General features: G+C 40.2%; 1 long non-coding RNA gene across 1 annotated transcript; it reads right to left on the reverse strand.

The window, feature by feature from the left end:
- Positions 1-21,495: 21,495 nt before the first annotated feature.
- Positions 21,496-24,502, reverse strand: LOC310855881. Its single transcript, XR_014569034.1, has 3 exons — positions 24,281-24,502; positions 22,470-22,500; positions 21,496-21,716 (listed from the first exon to the last, which is right to left on the reverse strand). It is a non-coding gene; the product is annotated as an uncharacterized lncRNA (long non-coding RNA).
- Between the last annotated feature and the right edge of the window lie 1,622 nt (positions 24,503-26,124).

The raw sequence follows: 26,124 nt of genomic DNA on the forward strand, positions 1-26,124 counted from the left end.
CCTGCCTATATGTATGTATACTGAATCTGTGTTGGGGAGTCATTACGTGCTCCGGGTGTCCAGTATTGCATTTAGTAAATATCTCCTGGGGCGCAATTCCCCAGGTGGCGTAGTAGGCTACCTTAAGCAATACCACCTTACCACACATGCTTCCTTGACCCGACGGTCGACCCAGAAGCACTCCTTGAAAACGATGACGAAGAAATTCAGGAGCTTCTAAGCAAAGCAGAAGATTACATTGCTCATTTGGTGCCACCTGTAATAAGGGAGGAGCCTGAGGATGATGAGCGAGAGGAGAGAGAAGAGGGAGCAGGACCACAGAGAAAGAAGTCCAGATTCAAACACTTGTCAAAAACAAACCGGCCAGTCAGGCCTAGGCTGCCACAGGCATGTATCAGGGAGGAAATTCTGAAATTCAAGGAGCAGCTGTCAAGGTCACAACTGCAAGAGACTGAGACAAAACAGACTGCCATTGAATTTTGGGTTGCACAGGGAGATTCTGTTTATCCAAGCCTGAGTCCTATAGCTTTAGATATTCTGGCCATGCCAGCATCTCAAGCATTTGCTGAGCGAGTCTTTAGCGTTACAGGTGACCTCAGTCGTAATAGAGCAAGAGTCATTTTAGAGAGAAGCGCTTTCCTCAAAATGAACCGGTAGGCTATTTATGCCAACAGCAGGCCAGGTTCTTTACTTAATTATTTTACTGTCAGGTTTTACTGTGTTTGACTGACTGTTTGCACTTGCTAGACTGCACAAGGATTGTTTGATTGTTGTCTGATTGTTTTATATGGCTGTGAAATTGCACTATGAGAACTGAGAAGCCTGTTTGATAATTGTATTGTTTTTTTTGCCATATGTATGTGTACCACTACCTCAGCATGTTTAATTTTATTTATTTTTTGTTTGCAACTTTGCACTCGTTTGTACTTAAGAGTGTGTGTGTGTGTGTGTGTGTGTGTGTGTGTGTGTGTGTGTGTGTGCCCGCCCGTACCATACTGCAGGTGAGGCATGTGTGCATGCTGAGTGAGAGGAAACGCTGCAAAAGCAGACCACATTTTGTCTTTTCTTCAGGTCAGAATAAACCATGTGAAAAGGACATTTATTGTGTGCTGGCGCTTTCTTTCCATTTTAAGTTGTACAACCTGTCAACCTTGATTCCAATGCCAATGTATTAATACCTGTACCCTATAGACATTTTATTTAAAGACATTTTTAAAAGTTTGACTAAAACCTTTTACTAAAATGACTAAAACTGACTAAAACCCTTAGGAGTTTCCGTCGACTAAAACTATCAAGGATAGAAATGACTAAGACTGACTAAGACTAATTAAGAATTTTTCCAAAATGACTAAGACTGACTAAATCTAAAAACAACACTGCGGTAGTGTAAACACCGCATCATAGTATCAGCCACAAACCCCCTCTTACAGTACCGTAATCTGAGTACTTGTCTGCTTCCCCCATCAAACTCAGAGCTATTATTATAGGGGAAGCTGTGAGTCTTCACACTTAGCTATGCTACGGCAGTCTGTGAATGTAAATGTATAAACTTTATAACTACAAGAAGTTTTTATTTTAAGTAATGTCTGCATCAGCCGAACTGCTGTGATCAGATTGGCTAACAAATTTTACCCAGCATGCAATGGTTACTTCCCTTGACCTAATTTGCAAACATTTAATTTACAGTATGGTAAGATAGGGGAAAGATGAATTCACATATTTGCTCACGTTGGTAAAAAAGTATATAACTAGAAACAAAATTTCAATCAATTGCTATCATGCAAACATGCTAATGCTAACATGCTAATGCTATCATGCTAATGCTATCATGCTAACATTATAATGCTAACATGCTAATGCTAACATGCTAATGCTATCATGCTAATGCTATCATGCTAACATACTAACATGCTAATGCTAACATGCTAACATGCTAACATGCTAATGCTATCATGCTAATGCTATCATGCTAATGCTATCATGCTAACATGCTAATGCTAACATGCTAATGCTAACATGCTAATGCTAACATGCTAACATGCTAATGCTAACATGCTAATGCTAAGATGTCTGAGCTGTAAGGGTCTATTTGGTTTCGTTCAGGGGGGCGGCCCGGTTCCGTTTGATGACATTTAGCCTCTCAGAAGTGTCCATTTGGTTACATGTGAGCCAGGTCTCCCCATTGACTTTCAATGAGGTATTTTGTCTTAGTTCATTGCGCATTACGTTGCCACCAACATTCTAATGCTAACATGCTAATACTAACATGCTAGCATGCTAACATTTTAATGCTAACATGATAACATGCTGCTAACATGCTAATGCTAACATGCTAACATGCTAATGCTATCTTGCTAACATGCTAATGCTATCATGCAAACATGCTAATGCTAACATGCTAATGCTATCATGCTAACATTCTAATGCTAACATGCTAATGCTAACATGCTAATGCTATCATGCTAATGCTATCATGCTAACATTCTAATGCTAACATGCTAATGCTAACATGCTAATGCTATCATGCTAATGTTATCATGCTAACATGCTAACATGCTAATGCTAACATGCTAATGCTAACATGCTAATGCTATCATGCTAACATGCTAATGCTAACATGCTAACATGCTAATGCTATCATGCTAACATGCTAATGCTATCATGCTAACATGCTAACATGCTAATATGCTAACATGCTAATGCTAACATGCTAATGCTAAGATGTCTGAGCTATAAGGGTCCATTTGGTTTCGTTGGTTTCTGAAATGACAGAGTTACGTGTTTCCCCGATTTTCTCCATTGACTTTCAATGTGTGTGTGTGCGTGCATGTGCGTTCGTGTGTGCGCGTGTTTGAGAGGTGGTCAACTTGACCTTGAATCATTAACAAAGTATCAATTTCACCTGGGCTAGGGCTAGTCTATGCGAATGCAAACACTATTGAAAGTTAAAACCACACTGACTCAGTGAGAGAACGTATGTCCGAACAAATTGCTCTATCGCAAAAAGTAAACGTCAAATGCGATTTTTGTTTTCGCCGTGAGTGACCCGAGACATTGAGGTACGATCGTGGTATTGGTACGATAATAAACGTGGTTATGAGAGCGAGTTAAGAAATTGTGTTTGTGATGAAAAAACTTTGACGTCTATGGCCGGCCGCACGGTTTACCAAAGCCCCACAATATATACATCGAAACGTGCGGCTCGGCCGGTAATGGTGTGCTTGTGCTTTTCTTTCCGTTTCGGGTTACCGTGCCGACGTAATTCGCAATAAACGACGCGAAAAATGCCCCATGCAAAGTCAATGGGGAAACGCGGGTAAAAACAGAAAACGACACGTTACTTTGGAGCCACATTACTCTGGCATAATGTTACGTAGAAACACGATTTAAACCTCAAACAGCACACGAGGCCATCGACTTTGTTGTGGTTCAGACGGAATTCGAATACGTTGCACGGTTTGCCCGCTATCGCAGTTCAAAGTGTGTGTGGTCTGAGCAAAAATCTCGACTCTCAGTGTCGCACGGCCAGAGAGAGAGCGGGTCAGAGGGAGAAGCCAATCTGAAGACTGTAGCGAAATTCTCCAAACAAATCGTCATCACGGCCAAAATATTAACTTTACACGCATGGGTTTCGGTAATTTTGTAGCCACACTCGTCCTCTTTCACCCAATGTCACAACCACAGCCCAGATTCATACGGTACGTGAACTACAGCCCTGAAAGCGACAGGTGTACCATAATAATGTGTCATACAACTCCATGTTAAATGCATGAATGAGTCAGCAATTTTTTCATCACAAACACAATTTCTTAACTCGCTCTCATAACCACGTTTTTTATCGTACCAATACCACGATCGCACACGGCGTACCTCAATGTCTCGGGTCACTCACGGCGAAAACAAAAATTGCATTTGACGTTTACTTTTTGCGATAGAGCAATTTGTTCGGACATACGTTCTCTCACTGAGTCAGTGTGGTTTTAACTTTCAATAGTGTTTGCATTCGCATAGACTAGCCCTAGCCCAGGTGAAATTGATACTTTGTTAATGATTCAAGGTCAAGTTGACCACCTCTCAAACACGCGCACACAAGAACGCACATGCACGCACATGCACACATGTGCACGCACACACACACATTGAAAGTCAATGGAGAAAATCGGGGAAACACGTAGCTCTGTCATTTCTCGACCGTTTCAGAAGCAGGGCGGCTCGCCGGAACCGGGCCGCCCCCCTGAACGAAACCAAATGGACCCTTACAGCTCAGACATCTTAGCATTAGCATGTTAGCATATTAGCATTAGCATGTTAGCATATTAGCATGTTAGCATGTTAGCATATTAGCATGTTAGCATTAGCATAATACATTAGCATGTTAGCATTAGCATGTTAGCATTAGCATGTTAGCATGTTAGCATTAGCATGTTAGCATTAGCATGTTAGCATGATAGCATTAGCATGTTAGCATATTAGCATTAGCATGTTAGCATGTTAGCATATTAGCATATTAGCATGTTAGCATTAGCATGTTAGCATCAGCATGTTAGCATTAGCATGTTAGCATATTAGCATGTTAGCATTAGCATGATAGCATTAGCATGATAGCATTAGCATGTTAGCATTAGCATGATAGCATTAGCATATTAGCATGTTAGCAGCATGTTAACATTAGCATGTTAGCATGTTAGCATTAGCATGTTAGCATTAGCATGTTAGCATTAGCATGATAGCATTAGCATGTTAGCATTATCATGTTAGCATATTAGCATTAGCATGTTAGCATATTAGCATGTTAGCATATTAGCATGTTAGCATATTAGCATGTTAGCATTAAAACAGGGCTCAAATGCTGCACAGACTTGGCGAGCTTCAGGCACCCAGTAAAATTTCTTGAAATTTTGTTTCTAGTTTTTACAAAGTTTTATACTTTTTATACTTTTTATACTTTTTAACTTTTTAACTTTTTTTTACATTCTTTATAGTGAGAGTCGATGGAAAAAAGGTCCCATTTTTCACAGTTAACTTTTTTTAGCTCTTATTACTCCGTCATACTTTCACTTTGAAACTTCATTCAAACTTTATAATGTTCATCTATGTTTGAACTTTCATTGGTGAAAAAGTTGTTTTGAAAAAGTTTATACTTTTTAAAATATTTAACTTTATTTATAGTTTTTTCCTCCCATCGACAATGTATGGGATTTATCTCTAAATCAACCTCACTTTTGCAGCCTCATTACTCTGGCATACTTTGTCGTAGAAACGTGATTTAAACTTTAGAAAGCTCACACGACTCTGGCCTTTTTCGTGGTTCAAACCGTATTCGAATACGTTAAACGGTTTTTCCGAAATCGCAGTTCAATCCCAAGCCGTTTCGCCTAATTAGTGCCAACTTAGAGTGCGGGGCTTCTTTCACTAGAGTGTGCAAACAGAAAATCTTTCCTTGAAAATTTACCAAACAAATTGTCGTCCCGGCCAAAATATTCATTTTACACGCATGTTCTTTGGTCATTTTGTAGCCACACATGTCCTCTTTCACACAATGTGACCACCAAAGCACAGAGACATACAGAATGTGAACTACGGCCTTTTAAGTGACACAAATACAGTCAAGCTGCTCATTGACCTCCATTGTAAAATTCTTATGAGGAAATTATCGCGATGACAATTCTTAACTCGCTCTTATAACCACATTTTCGATCGTACCAAAACCACAATCGCACATGGTGTACCTCAATATCTCAGGCCACTCACAGCGAAAAAAAATATTTGCATTCGACTTTTACTTTTTGCGATAGAGCAATTTGTTCGGGCATAGTTTCCCCCCATTCAGGACCATTGTAAAATAGCAGACCTTCAAGTTGCGCGCCACTCCCAGTCATAGTGTTTGTCTTTTACACTTCCACAGCTGAGACATATAAGGGCTTAATTACAGGGCTGAAATTAAAGTTACAAGATCTCAATGAGTTGCTCTGCGATACCTTGTGGGCTTGTAGGTCTGCTATTTGTGCAATTGGATGGCCTTTACACAGCTCTCGCAAGAGCACGCACGCACGCACGCACACACACACCCTGTCTTCCTATTGGCTGGCCTTTACACAGCTCTCGCAAGCGCACGCACGCACGCACGCACGCACTTTTATAAAAAAAAAATAATAAAAAAAAAAAAAAAAAAAAAAAAAGAAGATTTTTTTTTTAAATAATTAAAAAAATGGAAAAAAAATGAAAAAAATTGAAAAAAATGAAGATTTTTTTTATAAAACATAAGAAAATTGAAGAAAAAATATATTAAAAAAAAAATACTTTAAAATTAAAAAAAACCTTAAAAAATAATTAAAAAATAACTTTTTTTTTAAACTTAAAAAGAAAAAAAAGAAACTAATTAATAAAGAACTTTTATTTTTTTATTTTTTTTACATTTAAAGAAAAATCTTAGACCATTATTATTAGTATGCTATTCAATACAATTCTGTTAAGCTCATGAATGCTTTTATATATACTCCATTGGATTGACTCATTTTTTTCTTTTTCTTTTTTACCTTTTCTTAATTATTCAATAATACATTGTAAAGCATTATTCATACATTACAAATCATTAGCAGACAGTAATACTTTACTTACTTTATTCTGCCACTTTTTGAGCATCATACTACTTCCACATACTTTATTTCCACTTTATGCAGTTATTTATGCTTAAACTATAGTTTTTACAAATGTTCATACTTTTTTAACTTTTACTTCAGCTTTAATACATTTTCTACTTTTCTTTACAATATGCTACAGTCCCGAAATTTTGATTATGGACTTAGACCACCAATGGGAACACTATTACTCCAGTCCCCAAGTTTCAAACTTGACACAGCAATAACTTTATACATTGCGTTTTATGCGCAATATAAGGCTTTAAACAGCCTTAACTCTGTTTCCCACAGGTCTCAAAGTTTGTGGGTGGTCTTACTATATGTTACAGCTGTATTATGCCCCACCCACACTGTCTTCCTATTGGCTGGGCCATAACTCCAGATAATCTCTAAACATGCTACAGGTCTCAAACTTGGTGGGTCGTCCCACAGACCCCCAATTTCATAAGAAAATTACCACTTCCGAAACATTTGTAGACACAATTATAAATGTTTAATTCCAGGTTAATAACATAATCTTTAATGTGCTTAATGATGGTATGGACATTTTCTATATAACTGCTTCTATCTCATGTATACATACTTAGGCATAACAAGTCCTTACTTTAGATGGGCTCTACTAGTATCTACTGTACCTTTAAAAAATCACGAGTTTGGGCATGCATTTTTTACATACAAGGATTTGTATTTTTGCATTTTGCATACAAGTTAATCTGTGCAAAGTTTAGATTGATAAAAACAAAATTGACATACATTTTAGACAATAATTGAGCCATGCAATGGCTAGTACTTCACTAAATAAGAAAAATTATATAGCTTAAGTATTTATCAGATGTATTAATAGAGGACATTATTGATGCATTATAACAGTCTTAGTTTAAAAAAAAAAAGAAAAAAACACTTACAAATAAAAATAAATACTTAAAATAAGTATAAATAAAATAAAACCTTAAAAGAAAAACTTTTTTTTAAACTTAAAAAAAACTTTTAATAAAGAACTTAATTATTTATTTATTTTTACATTGAAAGAAAAACTTTTAAAAACACTTCTAAAAAAATGAAAGAAAAATCTATCAATAATCATTGGGTTTATGCTTTTAAAGATAGGCCTATATGCCTATCTATATTAAAACATTTTTAAAACATTACTTTAAAATTAAAAATAAAAAAACTTTAAAAAAAACTTAAAAATTTAAAACTTTAACTTTTTTTAAACTTAAAAAAAAAACTTTGAATTAAGAACTTAATATATTTATTTATTTTTCATTTAAAGAAAAATCTTAGATCATTATCAATAATCATTGTGTTTATGCTTTTAAAGATGCTGCTCATTCATGCTATCATATCCATTGATGTATTTTTTTCTTTTTACCTTTTCTTAATTATTCAATAATACATTGTAAAGCATTATTCATACATTACAAATCATTAGTAGACACAGTTATAACTTTACTTTACTTATAACTTTTTTCACTTTTACTTCAGCTTTAATACATTTTCTACTTTTGTTTACAATATGCTACAGTCCCGAAAATTTGATTATGGGCTTAGACCACCAATGGCAACACTATTACTCCAGTCCCCAAGTTTCAAACTTGACACAGCAATAACTTCATACATTGCGTTGTATGCGCAATGTAAGGCTTTAAACAGCCAATATAAGGCTTTAAACAGCCTTAACTCTGTTTCCCAGCATGGTACAGGTCTCAAAGTTTGTGGGTGGTCTTACTATATGCTAGTACTTCACTAAATAAGAAAAATTATATCGCTTAAGTATTTATCAGATGTATTAATAGAGGACATTATTGATGCATTATAACAGTCTTAGTGGTAAACTAAAGTAGCTATTAGATATGTATTAATAGAGGGCATTACTGATGCATTATTATTATTATTATTATTAACAGTATTTTGGGTGATATTTTTTTACATTGACATATACAAGAACATTTTTGTTCAGCATAAATTTAACAAAGAGTTGTGACCTCCATGTTTAGGCTGTGGTTAACATTTTAACACTTTCCATCATCCCAGTTTTTCCCTGGCACCCCCCCCCCCTTGCTTTAGAGTAAGCAACAACACATGGTAATACATCAAATACACAATAGTCATCAAGAATCATGCGTAGAGTGCTATGTCTACATAAACTGATATCTAAAAGTTGAGCCTTTGCATACGCCTGTAAGGTTGTCGAGGCTAGGGCACGTGCACACACACACACACACGCACGCACGCACGCACACACACACACGCACGCACGCACGCACGCACGCACGCACACACACACACACACACACACACACACACACACACACACACACTTGTCACTCGTTGGTGAGATGATACTCACTGTGACTTTAAGGCTGAGTAATTGTGACTGTGCCTGTCTTAGGTTGTCCCGGGGTGTTTTACCCATGTGGGATCTTACCCGTCATTGGCTAACCAGCCTGCCATACTCGCCTACTTCTGGCTCCAAACGTGGAATGTAATTATCCAGTGCTCCCCAGTGTCCAAGATCTTATGCAAAGTAAATTAAACGCAGTAAGTCGTCAGCCCAGATAAGTGTCTTGTGTGTTGTTCAGCAGGTAGCAGTAGTGCAGGAACTGTGAGACGTGGTACAGAATTGACTGGCATTCTCTGGGAATGTGAAGCTTTTCATAGTGGTTGATACCTCCTGCAAAAACACACACAAGAGCACACATGTATAGCAATACTGTACATATGAATTGTGCATTGTTGCAAATTGAGTAGTGAATGCTTAATCGTATTATGTAGATTGTAATACATTTTAATATACAAATAACTTACAGGTAGGGTATCTATGGAAGGGTGGATGGGCTGTCTGTGGTGTGTTCTTGTTTGTGGGAGGGGTGGGGTATCCTCCTTCCATCTGTTGCTCCTCTCAAACCAAGAGTTGTGGTGTTTGTTTGCAGATAGCTGTAAATAGCATTTGGTTAGTTACAAAATAAGCATTGGATGCTTACTCACATTACAAGGATTACAATACATTATATTTGGCATGCCATGGAAACAACTTACTTGTAAGTTGAATAGTCAGGATGGTGCAGCTATGGAATCGGGGGCTGCAGGATGGATGGGCTGCGACTGGCACATCCAGTGGTTTGGTATTGTTATGGGAGGGGGGGGTCCTCTTTCTGTCTCTTGGAAACCAAGTGTTGTGGTTTTGTTGTGGGGTCCTATGTCCATCCCTCTTTCTTTCTCAGCTTCAAAGAGGCTGGGGCAGCCAAGGCAGGTGGTGGAGCTTGGCTGCATTGGAGGACCCCCCCCCCCCCCCCCCCCCATGAATTAGTTGTATTACATTATGTTCTGTTAATCTATTAAAAAGCTTAATTAAACTACATTGCGTTTTACTCTATTAAACATTGTTTAACTAAATAAAAATGTACAGTAATGTCTATTATAATAATATGCTGAATTACATTGCTTTCTGTTAATCTATGCTTAATTCAACTACATTGCATTATGTTTTGCTATATTAAACATTGCTTTTTCTAAACTACATTAAATTGTACAGTGATGTCTATTATGATTATATCGTGTTGACTTTGTTTAATTACATTATGTTCTGTCAATCTATGCTGAATTAAACTACTACATTACATTATGCTTTACTCTATTAAACAATAATTAAATATAGTGCATTGTTGTATATCAATGTTCTATTAAATGTGACTTTGTAAATCTACTTCCTATCAGATGTTGGCTGTTTGTTTATTTGAAAAAACAAGGTACAGATTATTCACCTGAAATAGCTTTAAATGGATTGTTCATAATGCCAACAGTAAATTGGTGGTCAGTAGCACATCATTTGACATATAAAATGAAAGACTTTTAAATATTGCACTGTAAGATTTCACAATACAGATTTAAGATTCCACAATACAAGTTGATATCGTTTGATAATTGTTACTCTACTGAGACACGTTAGAGGTTATTACACAGTATACAGGGTTGTGGTAACTCTGATAGGTTCGTAATACACCTGACTGGACACAATGCTGTGGTCGAGAGATGAAAATGTGGTCCAACAGTGTGTTCTTTTCAGTGGTCGCAGTTGTGATTAGCTGTGCATATCCTCTGGATTCAAACAGATCAAATATTGCATGCGTTCCGCTGGACAGCAAATTTTCATTGAAGTCTGCACACACAATGATTGGGTGATGATCCATGATCTCTAAAGAGTCCAAGAGGCTTTTCAGGTTTGGGAGGAATTGATTAACACCGTAGTTTGGAGGTCTGTACACAGCAGCAATCAATGCATTCACTGGGGCTTCAACTTTGACAACCACAAACTCCAGGTCAGTTACATTATGTATGTACTGCTTCTCACGGGCTTGAATGTTGTTTTTCACATATACAGCAACTCCACCCCCGTTACTGTTGGCCATGCAAGAATTGTTAGTGTAGGACACGTGTCTGTTCCGCTTGAACATACTGTAGCCTTCCAAATGGAGACTCTCAGCAACAAATGATCCTTGCAGGTGAGTTTCCGTGAGACACAACACATCTGCTAGACCCAGCTCATGATGACTCTTAATGTCACTGATATGAGGTGCCAGTCCTTCTGTGTTATGATGGATGATGGTGAGAGTGTCAGGCGTGTTCAGTGTTTGCGTGCTGTGAGCAAGTGGCATTATGTCCTCAAAGCTGACTTGGGTCATGCTCTCGAGGCCTGCAGTGATTTCAGGGTTGGCATAGATTTTAGACTCATCCATACCAATGATGTGCATTCCACTGAGAGAGGTTACTCTGCTGAGAGCTACGTAAGCCATACCGGGTTCAAAAATCTTTTTTAGGGACACTACAGCAGTAGAGGTTGTCATGCCTTGCACTTTGTGTATTGTACAGGCAAATGCGAGCTTCATGGGAAACTGTCTGCGTAGGCCTACTGCGTGCTTCAGATTTTCCTCCATCCTCTCTATGTACACAACATTATCAGGTCCTCCGGGTGTTTTATGACGGTGCCTCTGTCCTGCATTTGTATTGTCCAGCTCAAGCCCAAGCATCTTTGTATATATAGCACCATCTTTTTCACAGGTAACTATTCGGGCAATTTTACCAAATGTGCCGTTCACAAGTCCATCGTCCACATCAATGTTTCTGGTGAGCATAACGCGAGCACCCATAGCAACTTGTAGTGTGTCTGGTAAGTCGTTCTTGGTTCCACGACATGGTTTTGCTTGTCTGGCCATTCTTCCTGATGATCTGTCCTTTCTATAGTCATCTGCATCAATGTTTGTGACATCAGAATGAAGCAGAGCTAACGTTTTTGCGTTGTGTTCATTGACCTCCTTATTAGTAGGAAAGATGTGAAGTACATCATTTGGGCAAAGTGCTGGTTCGGTGATGGCTTGTGAAAGCAAATCTCTGTCTGGTTCAGACAAGGTATCTGACTTTAGTTTCACACGGATCCTGTTCAACGTCTCAGCATAAGCAATGTCATCCTTTTGACGCATGATCTCTGTCAATGTGATCATCTGAAATTGGTCGCGCCAAAGGTCTATCTGACATGATTCATAGACACAGAGAGGTTTAGCCTGTGAAATTGAGACCATGGACACTTCATCAATGACAATAATTTCAGCATTTGAAAGCTCTGCTCGCACTTCATCCAGTTTGTTGCCAAGTCCTGGGAATGGAAGTTGAATGGATCTTGGTAGCTTAAAGATGGAATGCAACGTTTTGCCTAAAATGTTGAAAGCTGCCATACCGGTGAATGTGGTTAACAGAACAGTAGGCTGTGATATGTCAGTTTCCTCACGATTTCTCTCGAGTCTGGACAATATCTTGAATGCCTCTGAATAGATGCATTTGATTAGATGTGACTTCCCTGTTCCAGCACCACCATTTATATACCAGAAAAATGGCTCTGAGGGTAGATTACAAACACGCTTCATGCACCAGTCTCTAACTGTGTAGAATATGCATGCTTGCTTCTGGTTCAGACCTTGATACATTTGGCGTAATACTACAGGGTCTATCTGAAAGGTTTGTATCATCGGTGCAGCTGTTGTAGCTTCAGACTCAACGCTATAGTCTGGGACATCTTCTTGTTCATGTTGGTCATCCAAATGTTGTGTTTCGCGTTCTGCGATACATTCCAACCTCTCCAGTTCAGATTCAGGAGCCAGATTACACCATTCATCTTGCATGGGCCCGTTCTGCTCATATTCGTCGATAGCACTCTGGATCTCTTCACTGTGTTTTTCATATTTATATTTGTTTTCCTTGACAATGAGAAATACTGGCTGGAGTTGGTTTGAACCAGGTAGCTGAACACAGGCGCTATGCAAGAAGGACTGGTATGTTTGAAAGTTGTCACTTTTCAGCTGCGACTCTGAGCGGTGTGGGAGGTACAGTTTGAGTAGTGTGCCAAAATATCCCTCAGGTGGTAATATCTGATGATGGCAGGTTTCCCCTTTGTTCTTTTCTTCACAAATCCCATCTCATTAAGTAGAGGCACAACATCTTTAGCTATGACTTTCTGCCTGCCATAGACAATATTGCAAGTGGAAGAAAAATCAGCCAAGCACATCACCTCAAAGTCTGGTCGTTCAGGTCTAGCATGGTATTTTTCAATTAACCCCGTCATCCACACATCTTCTGAGTCTGGTATAGTGTTCTCCAAGCGTGATTGGGGATAACTCATTTTCAGTCTATTGTCATCTGTTGGTATGAAACGGATACTGCGTGAAGACCTCTTCATTTTTATACCACATACACGAGTTACACACTCCTGAGCGCTGACCTCTCTCATTTTGGTGTACGCCTGCATTACTTGCATCATTTCCCCACGTTCGTCTATGTTGGCATTGTCTTGATTTGAGTTTTCAATCATTGTTTTGAGATACTCGCTCATCCCGTGCTCAGCTTTGGTGACGTAGGCTGTGATGTACATGATACACGAGTATGCATTCAGAATGTACTGGATATCAATATTGGCATCCCAGGCATCAAGAATATAAGGATTGTATGCGTTCACCATGCATGCCTTTGGATCACGTTTCAGTATAACCTTATTGGAGCTGGTCAGTGATTCGAGACATTCTGTAAACTCTTCCATGCTTAAATTACATGTAGCCAGTAGCTGTGGTAAATCCAGAGATTCAGTTTGAGGGTCGTCAAGCAACTCAACCACTGGTTTAAGCTTCGTCTTAGCTGCACTGAACTGCTTAGGATCTGTAGGTCTCGTTATCATGGTCTCACTTGCAGGGGGTTTAGGAAATCCAAATCGGCAGCCAGGTTTGTTGTTTTTGCGACATGACTTGGAGTGATTTCTGCTGTGTGTCTGAAGCTCTTTAACCTTTCTGTACAGTTCTGGCTCAGTATTTGGGTCAGGCAACCGGGCTGTAACGTACTTGTCAATAAAATTGCACACAGTCTCATCAGAGTCCTCATCATACACGGGTGCACCCTCTATCCATAACAGACAGTGAATGTGAGGCGAACCACGACTCTGAAACTCTAAACGATACCAGTAATCTACAAGCTTGCCAAGTGGCTGCGCGGCACTCAGAAACAGTTTGAATAATTCATCAACACGTTTATCAAACATGCGCATTGTTGTAACCGGATTGCTTCGTAATATTTCACACTTTGTTGCCCAGTCAAGTTCCTCAAAATTAACCTGTTCACCTTGTTGTTTCTTAATTGCTTCAATCACCTGAGGCCATCTCATCTCTGCAGCAGAAGCAGTACCTAACCAAGTCGGTTTTCCTAATTGTCTGATGGTAGCAAACAGATCTCTGGTTGTTTTCTCCCAATAGGCAGGGGTTCCTCTCAGTGGCTGCATGAATCTGATTGCCTCTTTGTTTTGCACCAGTTTCTGAACCTCGTGTTTGTCTTGCAGCATCCTGGAGGTTATTTTGCGTCCATCTCGTGTCATAGGCTTTCCTTTACGCAGTTGTATTGACATACTGGAAGTAGCCAAATGTATTTCTGTTACGAATTGTGAAAAGAACAAATAATTTGTATCTCTGGCAAAACGACTATCTACAGAGGTAAGCCTTGATTTAAAATAACTGCTGGGTGTTAACCTAATGGGTCTTGCATCATCAAATGTGTTTACACTAGTGGGAAATTGCACTGGGAATGCCATAGACTCAAGTTTAGGTGTTCTGAAAAAGTTGACCGGCTTATTACCTTCAGCAGGCGCAATACAGTAAATTCCTTCACTGAACGCTAATAGCTGGTCTGCAATGTCAAGTGGCTGTAGACAAGATTCGAGGGCAATGCCGCCAGTTGGCTGTTCACCCTCTTGTTCTGTATCGTTTGAGTGCTCCTGCTGTTGATTGTCATTACGAGGCAGGATATCGATATGTTGTTCCTCACCAAGACTATCGTGTGGCTGATTCAGTGCATTTTGCTCACACCTGTCAATGTCCGTCAATGCATCATCATCATACTCATCATCTTCCATGATATCAATTTGATTGTCACCTTCTTCCTCGTCGTTAATTGTCGGGTCACACAATTCGGCCTCATCTCTGATAGTTATGTCCTTATACTCGGGGTGAATTTGTTTTAAAGTGTGCAATGCCTTTAAAATTTTAGACATAGTGACAGTCTGGAACAATTGATGTCCTTTGTAGTGCAATCGTCTCTTCAACTTTACTCTCATCACTTGAGAATCACTTCTAAGTCTGGGTAAAGCATTGACAGTCGACTCTACTTCTGATTCTACTGGGTGACTTCAACCTTCCTACCGCAGTATCTTCCCGTTACATCCCTTCTGGCCTCATTTGACCTCTCCCTATCTCCCTCCCCTCCCACTCACAGGGCTGGTAATGTTTTGGACCTTGTGTTCTCCAGAGCCTGCTCTCCCTCCACACTCTCTGTTACCCCCTTAAGTAGGTCTGACCACCACTTCATAACCTTCTCCCTCTCTCTCTCCACCCTCCCGCCTAAACATACTAACCCCCCGAACGTCACCTCCCGACGCAATCTCAAATCCCTAAACCCCTCCTCCCTCTCATCCTCTATTCTCTCCTCTCTACCCTCCCTGGAGTCATTCCTCTCCCTCTCACCTGACACTGCAACCTCATCCTTCCTCTCCTCTATCTCATCTGCATTCGACCAACACTGCCCGCTCTCATCCAGGCCAGCTCGCTCATGTCCACCGGCTCCCTGGCTATCTGAAACTCTCAGATCTGAACGAACACCTCTAAGGGCAGCCGAAAGAAAGTGGCACAAGTCAAAGCTACCAGACGACCTTTCACACTTTCACTCACTCCTCTCTGCCTTTGCACACTCACTAACCACTGCTAAAACCTCTTTCTACCACACCAAAATCCAATCCTGTACTTCTAACCCAAGGAAGCTCTTCTCCACTTTCACCTCCCTCCTTAAACCCCCTCCCCCCACTCAACCCTCATCCCTCACTGCTGATGTTTTTGTCAACTACTTCGAGAAGAAGGTTGATGATATCAGCAGCTCCTTTCCTCCCCTCCCACATAAAGTGGCATCTGACTCAACCAACACCAACCCCAACATACCATGCATGTCCTCCTTCTCTCCTCTTTCCCCAGACGAGGTTCTACAACTAGTAACATCCTCTAGACCTACCACTTGTCCTCTTGACCCTGTCCCGTCTCCAATCTTCCAGACCATCGCACCTGATCTGCTCCCCTTCATCACCTCCATCATCAACACCTCAGTAACCTCAGGCTGCGTCCCATCTGCCCTCAAGTCTGCCAGAGTAACACCACTCCTCAAAAAACCAACCCTTGACCCCTCAGATGTCAAGAACTACAGACCGGTATCACTCCTTTCATTTATTTCTAAAACCATTGAACGTGTCGTCTCCAACCAGCTCTTTCTCCATCTCTCACAGAACAACCTGCTGGATCCCAACCAGTCCGGATTCAAGAAGGCCCACTCCACAGTGGCAGTCACAGAAGCACTACATGCTGCCTAAGCTGCTTCCCACTCTGCAGTACTGATTCTCCTAGACCTATCAGCAGCATTTGACACAGTGAACCACCAGCTGCTCCTAGAAACCCTAGCGGAGCTAGGCATCGGTGGAACGGCACTAAAGTGGTTCTCCTCCTACCTCACCGATCGGACCTACCAGGTTTCCTGGAAAGGTCTGCTATCATCCCCCCGAACCCTCCAAACTGGGGTCCCACAGGGATCTGTACTTGGTCCCCTCCTTTTCTCACTGTACACTAAATCCCTTGGCACTATCATCTCTGCTCACAATATATCCTATCACTGCTACGCCGATGACACACAACTGTTCCTACCCTTCCCCCCCTCTGCCACTCAGGTGGAAGAGCGCATCACTGCATGCCTGGCTGACATATCACAGTGGATGTCCTCCAACCACCTCAAGCTGAACCCAGACAAGACTGAGCTTCTCTTCTTCCCAGCTAAGTCCTGCCCTATGCGGGAGCTAACTATTTCCGTAGACAACGCCCTGGTAACGTCTGTCCCAACAGCCAGGAATCTTGGTGTTGTCCTGGACAGTCAGCTCTCGTTCAAAGCTCACATCACAGCTGTCACTCGATCATGTAGGTTCACACTCTATAACATACGACGAATTAGACCGTTCCTCACCCAGGAATCAGCCCAGCTCCTAATCCAGACAACAGTCTTGTCAAAACTCGACTATTGTAACTCCCTCCTTACTGGCCTACCAGCATGTGCACTTAAGCCTCTCCAGCTGATCCAAAATGCAGCAGCTCGCTTGGTCTTCAACCAGCCAAAATTCTCACATGTCTCCCCCCTGCTCCGCTCCCTCCACTGGCTCCCGGTCGCTGCCCGCACAGAATACAAAACTCTGATGCTGGCATTCAAAGCAACCAAAGGTATGGCTCCCCCATATCTTACAAGTATGATTGAACCCTACAAACCCTCCCGCGCACTCAGATCAGCCAACGCAGGGAAACTGGAAGTACCCTCACTAAAAACGCCGGGACAACGCTCCACACGTCCCAAACTCTTCTCCCTTCTGGCTCCAAAACTGTGGAATGCACTTCCCATTGCAGTCAGAACTGCAGCATCACTCCCAATCTTCCGCCGTAGCCTGAAAACCCACCTTTTCAGACTCCATCATGGCCCATAGCACTTACCCTAACCCCTTAGATAGCATTTCTGTTGGCTTAGATAGCATTTGACACAGACTTATAGCATGTTATGTAGACAGCACTATAATTGTATTGTATATAGTCATAGCACGCCATAGTACATATGTATAGCATAGTAGTGAATATGTATAGTTTATTATGTATAGTGTATGTATAGTTTCATCATATAGATATTCCACTGTTACCTTCTTAGCTTACGCATGTTTCATGATAAATGCTTTTATGTGATGTATTCCCATGCTTTTGTTCTTGCTTAAATGTAAGTCGCTCTGGATTAAGAGCGTCTGCTAAATGCCTAAATTGTAAATTGTAAATTGCATACTACATTACCGCATAGTGATCTCTGCTGGCCTTTGGGAAGAGGTATGATTTTAGCAAATGTTAAGTACTTGGATGAAAAATGCCTCTCCAATATGTTAAGATCAGACAATTCAGGGGGGATTTCTACCAGCTCCAAATTATTAGCCATAGCAAGTGGTGGCATGTGCCCTCTCTTAAGATAGTCATGGCAGGTGGGACAGATCCATTCTTGCTTCCTCTCATTGGGTACTGTGCAATGTTGTGGTTCTCTGCATACATCATTGCAAACATGAACATATTTTCCTGTCAAGCAAGCAGACACCACATCTGGATTTTTTACGTAGTCTGTCCTATTGCAGTGCTTTACTCGATCTGGAAACAATGCTCTATGGCATACTGTGCAGACATTAGTGGGGCCATCTTGTATGCTTGTTCTAAAAGCAGATATGGCTTGTTGCATTTCAATGTTACATCTTTGTGCACGTAGTGCATCTTCTTGTCTGTATTGTTGTATTATTTTCCGTGTGCAACGCATCTTATGAAAGAGTCTATATGCTGCTTCACTGTGATATCTTTTATAAAAATTAGCATTACATTTCTGTAAATGAAGCCGTCTGAAATCTGGGTCATTTTTGTATCTGTGTTGATTGATTCGTTTCATGATTTCAATATGTCTGGGTCTGAATTCAAGATCATTTTTGTATCTGTGTTGAATGTTTTGTTTCTTTCTGAGTCTGAATTCAAGATCATTTTTGTATCTGTGTTGAATGTGGTGTTTCTTTCTGAGTCTAAATTCATGATCATTTGTGTACCTGCGCTGACTGATTTGTTTCATTGTTTGCATATGTTTCATTTTAAATGCACTATCATTTGAAAAACGCTTCTTAATATACAACTTTTTCCTTTGTCTATACAATTCGCATTTAGCATACAAAGCCTTTTCTTTCACATTTTTTGTTTCCTTTCTCTGTATTGTTTTTGGTAATGCAAGTTTTTCACAAGTCCTCTTAAATTTGTATCTGCGCCCTTTGGGCAATTTTGACATGTGTGCTATCTGGTCCTTGCTCATTGTGAATTTGAAAGATTGTTCAGTCACAAACTTACAGGAAGTCATACTTTGAGAGGCTTCAGTGTGAGTTAAGTTAGTGTGTGGGGTTTCAAAATCTGCACTTGATAATTGATTGCAAGTGACATTACAATGTTGATGATCAACAGCAGACGTTATGTCAACCTCCGGTTCAGTCATAGGTGATAATAAAGCACTGTCATCAGTACACTCAATATTGCCGGTGTGAAAATACTGTTCTGCAATCCCATCAGACATTTCTGACAATGAATGTTTAGCCTGCCTGTTTGTGCTGTAGACATCTGTGTTTGATGTTGATGTTGAATTTCTATTCCAGCTCGTGGTGACAGGTCAATGGAGTCGGCAATAGTAACATGAATGTTATCCAGGTTGTCACTGTGAAATCCTACAGGCATGAGTTCATATGTGCATGTTGGTAACGTCTCAAACACCAGTTGGCACTCAATAATCCTGTTAATCATATCTTTCAACTTTGTGAATGTAAGCATTACAGCAGTGCCTAAGTGTTGATAATATTCAAGACATGGAAATCCATCAGGCGATCTAGAGTGTGGGTCAAAGAAACCAAATTGTCCTGATCTGTTCCTGAACACAGCAATTACCAAACCACTCATTACCAGCAATGCATAGTTCACGTCTTTTAGCAAACAGCTAAGTCCTGCTTCTAGATTTAGGCACTCTTCTGCATAATGAGATGGAGGGTCTCCTAAGGTTCCATACTGGGAAAGATGCTTTGTTACATGGCACTGGTAGTCATTGTCGCGGGCAGACACTTTGTCCGGTAGTTCATCGGTAGCTAGATGAGTATGATCAATTTTATTCTTTGTTTTAGGGAACTGTCCCCCTTCGTGAGCTTGTAGATCGGCTGTTTTTCTGACTTTAGCATCTAACTGACACTTGACCTTTGTGTACATGGTGTCGCCCTTTTGCAATACAAGGTCCAGGTTTGCTGTTGTAATGTGTTCTTCCTCATGAAGGAATGACAGAAAAATTAGAGAACTACAGGCACACTGCTTATTCCTGGAAAATACATTGTATTTACTGCTGTTTTGACTATGGGATGCTGCAACACTTGTCTCGTCAGATTGGCCTTTGTGTTGAATATGCGATGTCCCTGACAGATGTCCAACTTTACTGTGACTAACCTGTTTGACAGCATCAGTGTAGTACATCGGTTCCACATCATTGCAGCTGTGGGGAACATGCTTTTGTTGACCTGGTATCACATCGTCAGATAATTTCAACTTGGACCAGTATTGTTTTTTAGCTTGACTTTTTTTCCCTTTCCTCACCATGGTAACGTTTTGTTCTTGTAGGCTATTTGTCACACTGGTAAACCTTAAATATTGCGTAAACGTTTGTGCTTTGCAATGTTTTTATGGTAACTTACTTAGGGACTACGATATTCAAATATCTTCAGAGAATGTGATTGATACAGTAGGCTGTTCACTAGCAACTTGTTTTATAGACACCCAGAAAATTATGAAACAATTGTAATATAGGACCAGACGTCAACTGTAGTTTCACAGAATTCTACGTAATATACCAGATGTGAGCTACTGAAAACCACAATGCAATCTCAATCACTGAGGGACATTCACTATAGTACCAAACAGAAGCAAGTGATTTATCACACATCCACTTATGACCACAGTAACCACAAATATGAACAGGAAAATAAGATAACAGGAATTGATTAGTGCAGCAGACAAATATCAGTTATTAATTCAATCGGTGTATCTATAAGGTAACTATAAGTATATGCAGTTCAAATATAGATATGATACACTACTTTTGTAGATTTAGTATTTGATCAAAGATTTGATTAAACTATGTATGCATAAACTGTACTCGGGAATGTGGAAATGATACCGTTTAGTTTTGAACCAATTAAATTATGTACAATTTTAACACAAGCAATAACCTTCAAGTAGTAGGCCTAATGAATAGTCAGATTAGTAATTCAATATTCAGGGGATATAGGCTAAACAATATATTGATGAATTATGTAAATTATATATTTGTAATGTATACACTCTTTACATATAGCAGTTACTTCAGTTGATGGAACACTGTTCAATAGAATGCACTCTGGATTAGTACAAAGTGTTCCTTGCTAGGAGTACAGACTACTAATGTTAAGAGTATTTAATTCTAAACAGATTGTGAAATGTGTGTGCTTTGATGATCCAGTATCCAGTACGCAGTCCAGTCCTGGTTCAGTATGTAGAGTGCAGACACCAAGCTGATGAGTTGAGGCGGAGTTCGTATCCGGATAGTTGGCCAGTTTGTATATCAACGTATATCAATGTCAACATATATCAAGGATTGTATATCAAGGATGGTATATAAAGTATTGGTATATAAAGGATTGGTATATAAAGGATTGTGTATATCAAGGTTTGTATGAGGTATGACCAGAGCAAGTCTCAAGAGTTGCTCCCAACTCTGAGACTTCTCCGAGCGAGAGAGAGAAAGGGTAGAGACAAAAGACAGAGGCAGAGAGATAGCAGGGTTTGGGGTGTTGGGTTAAGAGGAAAAACAGGATCCACTGGAACACAGGGTTCACTGCACAAGGTTTACCTGAAAGAAATAATATTCATAGTCACGTTTATACAAGTATATCAGTAACATAAATGCATAAGCAAGATAGTAGAAAAAGTACATTGATATTTGATAACATTACCATGTTTCTTTGCAGCCATTAGGCTAGCTGTTCTGAATCTTCCCCACAGGATTAACAATCCGTATGTAGTCAGTTACTGTACTGTATGGACTATGCAATTGCTAATTACATCAACCAGACAATTCAATATTTAAAGTATAATGTGTGCTCCATCGTACAACAGTGGTGTGTGCTGCAAATAGCAGTTCTACAAGCTCAGAATGTGGCCATTTGGTCAAAGGGTCCCTAACCAAAACATCTGCCCCTCCACCATAAACATAAGTATTTTTTTAAGCTATAAAGCTACAGATTCACAAGTCACGTTGTGAGCTTGTCGGTCTGCTATTTTTGCTAATCATACAGGGCTTAAAGGCCTATTCATAGTGTGGATTTTCGGTGGTGAGGTGACCACCGGAGCTGAAATAGCGTGGAGCGGTGGTGAGTAAAAACAGAGAGTAGGGCTGAGGCGGTGGCCGTGGTATGCTCTTCACCGCAGCTCATGACGTCATGTTGTAGTTCGGTGGTCACCTCACCACTGAAAGTCCATACTAGGAATAACGCCTAAGTGGTTAACATGTGTGTCAAAATTGTGTGTGTGTGTGTGTGTTATATCACTTCTTGCACCTAAATATTGTGTAAAAACATTATCAGTGTTGATAACTAATACTTACTCAAGTGTAGCTCAACAGCAACCAGCTAAGTCTACAGAATTGAGGAGAAAATCAGCAATTACTTAATTGTTCAAAGAATATTTTTCTTTTGTGTTGTTAATAGACCATTTACAATCATTTCCTGGTAAAGGAGTAAAGGTCAATGCACACTGCTGCATATTTCTAACTAAATGGCTTACATTGTAACAGCTTGCATTTAATCAGTCTGCTCCAATTTAAACACTTCACACAGTTCAACCTATCGTTCAATTGGCCATCACTAACACATTGCTATCCTCTGCGACAAAGTGGGTAGGCAGGAATGGTGTCATCTTATGAGTATTAGTGATGACCACTAGGTTGACAGTTGGTCATTTAAGGCAGTGGTTCTCAAAGTGGGGTCTGGGTTGCGGAAACCTCCAGGGTTCCTTGAGGGGGTTCCATCTAAATCAATGTAAGCACTTCAACATACTTTGCCATTTGAAAATAGCAAATGAGCATGCAGGTCTGTTTAAAAAGAAAAATGTGTTCCTGGCACATATTTTCATACTTTTTTTGGGGCCCTTGAAATCAAAAAGTTTGAAAATCATTGACCTTATTACTTTTTTTTTTAATATATTTTTTATCCCACGATTTTGTAACCCATTTTTCACCCCTTTGTCAATCATCTAATGTGATCCTGGGCTCTACACACCCTCCGCCAACCTGGGGAGAGCAACGGACTTAACTCATGCTTCCTTCATGCCTGAGTGTCCAAGTTGCTACTTTACACCTGACAGGGGGGAGTTTCCCTGGTTGGACGTAGCGCGTGGAAGGAACACGTTATTCCAACCAGTTCCTTTCCCCTCCATCAGGAGCCCCGGCTGGCCAGGGGGAGGCAGTTTAGAGACCAGGATTACTGCATGTTTTTGTGAGGGTACCTACCCTAGGGGACACGGGGAGAACAAGCAAACTCCACACAGAAAGGCCCTTTCGCCAACCCCGCCTCGGGTATGGGCACTGATGACGTGGAGGAGGAAACACGCCGCCAGCACCCACAGCGCCCCGAGCAGGAATCGAACCCAGGACCTTTAGCTGTGAGGCGACAGCACTACCAACTGTGCCACCGTCCCCCACTGACCTTATTACTTAATATCCTAAAATACTAAAACGTCAACCACATTAAATCAGTAAGGCGCTGATTTCACATTTACATTAAATATGGTTTGTATTCAATCCACTGGCAGAAAAAAGTATTGCACCTGTACTACCTGCATGATGCATGTGAATAAAACCTGTAAACCTCAGTAGATTTGTGATATCAGCTGGTAAATAACGTCAGTGTCCGAACATAAATCATTGCCGTTTGTTTGAGTGCGAGTGTGTTGAGTGTGAGTGAACGAGTGGCTGAGATTTTCTTGTGAGTTGTGAGCTGAAAATCAGACCTGCAAGCTCACATTCCGGCTAAATTGAACGTCACCCACATTGTGAGCTTGTAGATTTATTTTCAGTGATTGACGATGCATACATCTGGGTTAAATCGTGAGGATTGTACAGTACGCAATGGCATTCCAATACAGTTTAGCGTTCAGTGATTCTCAACCTTTTTAACTTCATGGAACCCCCAGTTTGATATGCATTATGCCACAGAGCCCCATTTGATCCAAATTAATCTATATCTCTGGGATCCCAATCTTCACTGTAAAATGCTGTGTCAATGTATCGCCCTGTGTGAAGTGTGGAAGAGAATGCAAATCCCACATAGATCTATTATGTAGAGATTCCAGTGATGTTTGGTAGGCCATTCATTACCATTTATCTGCAAATATTAAGCTGATACAGTTAATACTTACTCAGAAGGTAGGGTGGTGCCGTTTGATCTGCAGATTGAAGGAGATAGAAGAAATTAATCAGTTTGTAGTTGCTATACATGCAGAATTTGTATTTATTAATTTCCATTATTTTCTTTTTTAACCCATTGTGGCGGGAACTTTTGGTGTTAGCATTATGTTATGCTTTAGCTATTGAAAAATAGCAGATCTACAAGCTCATAGTGCGCCACCGAGTGGCGCTCTACGAGCTTGTAGGTCTGCTATTTTTGAAAAACCGAAGAACCACTGACATAGAAACATAGCTTTTTTAGAAAACTGTCAGGATGTAGAAGACATTTTTAGAATCTGATCTCAGGTCAAAATGGGTTAATCAAAAACCGTAGGTTAGGTTTTAGAAGGCATTTTTAATTCAACAGTATAGAATACACTGTCTGATAACAAATAAAAGGCTAAACTTAAATGACCGAATCAGCAACATTTTCTGTTCACCTGCATGATCAATGCATAGAACTCTCAGTAATATAGCCTACCTCTAATTGTTTTGTGGCATCAGCTGGTAAATGGCACAGCTCTGTACAATTTAACTGATATTTCAGCATATGAGGTGTTGCATGCCGAATAAGGCTGATCTACAAGCACAGTGTGTTGCAAGCTTGTAGATCTGCTACTTTTACAATATTAATAAGGGACATTAGGCAGCAGGGGGGCCACAGCGTTCTACAGGGAGGGAGGAATAATGTGATGTTGGGTCACATTCTTGCTGCAGTCTCACAGCACAAGCACGCTAAAATGACTCCACATTTTAAACCACAACTGCAAAGTACTCGGGCAAGGATATAGTCTTAGAAACAACACAATTCCACATAGTGGTTGGTAGCTAGCCAATTAGCACTAATTCACGTTTCAAGTTTTCACAATCTCCTACTGCACCTGTTGCATATTTGAAACACCTGACCTCATCAACACTCAAGTGACGTTAGATTTGTCTGTGAGCAGACAGTGGTAACAGTGCATCCCATGGAGAGTGGATTGACATTCAAGGGACCCTAAGGTACCGACCTCCCAAATACAGAACAGGTAACCGAACTGGAAAATAAACTACACAACATGCCCATTTATCTATACTTACTCAGATGTAGGCAGGATAGTAATTTCATCTGCAAAATGAAGATCAAAATAAGCAATTAACCAGTTGTTTATTTCCAATATAAAAAACACTGTTGCAAGTAAACAGTCTATATTGCTACAGTACCAAAGTAAAAAGTACTCAATTGTTTAAAATTAGCCAATGTACAAGCTCACAACTCACCGTGATGCAAAGGAGGGGGGGAGAGAGAGAGAGAGAGAGAGAGAGAGAGAGAGAGAGAGAGAGAGAGAGAAAGACAGAGAGACAGAGTTTAGATACTTTTCAAAACCAAGATGTCAAGGTCACCAAATTGACACTAATTGACCCCCAGTTGAAAAGATACAGGGACCCTGGACCATAACTAAGAACCCGTTTAATTTCAAGGACCCCCAGTTTGACATGCATATTAACTACATTTCATGTAGTTCAGTTTCATTTATATCTCTGGGACCCCCAATTCATATAAAAGGATTGTAACTCTCATAGTTACAGACCCATAAGGGTCCATTTGGTTCCTAACTATCATTTAGCTGGGGACCCCCTACAACTCAAGGACCTCTAGGGGCCCACGGACCCCACTTTGGGAACCACTGCTCTAGCTGTCCTGTGCACATGTGTCACGTAACATCACTTCATTAATGACTGTACTGGGAGGGGAAAAAAACACTGCTAGTGTTAGCTGCTAGTTAATGACATGAAAACTACTTCACAGATTAAAACCCGTTTAGTACAATTAATT

The sequence above is a fragment of the Protomyctophum parallelum genome, assembly GCF_964188405.1.
Source record: "Protomyctophum parallelum genome assembly, chromosome: 3".
Classification (NCBI taxonomy): Eukaryota; Metazoa; Chordata; class Actinopteri; order Myctophiformes; family Myctophidae; genus Protomyctophum; species Protomyctophum parallelum.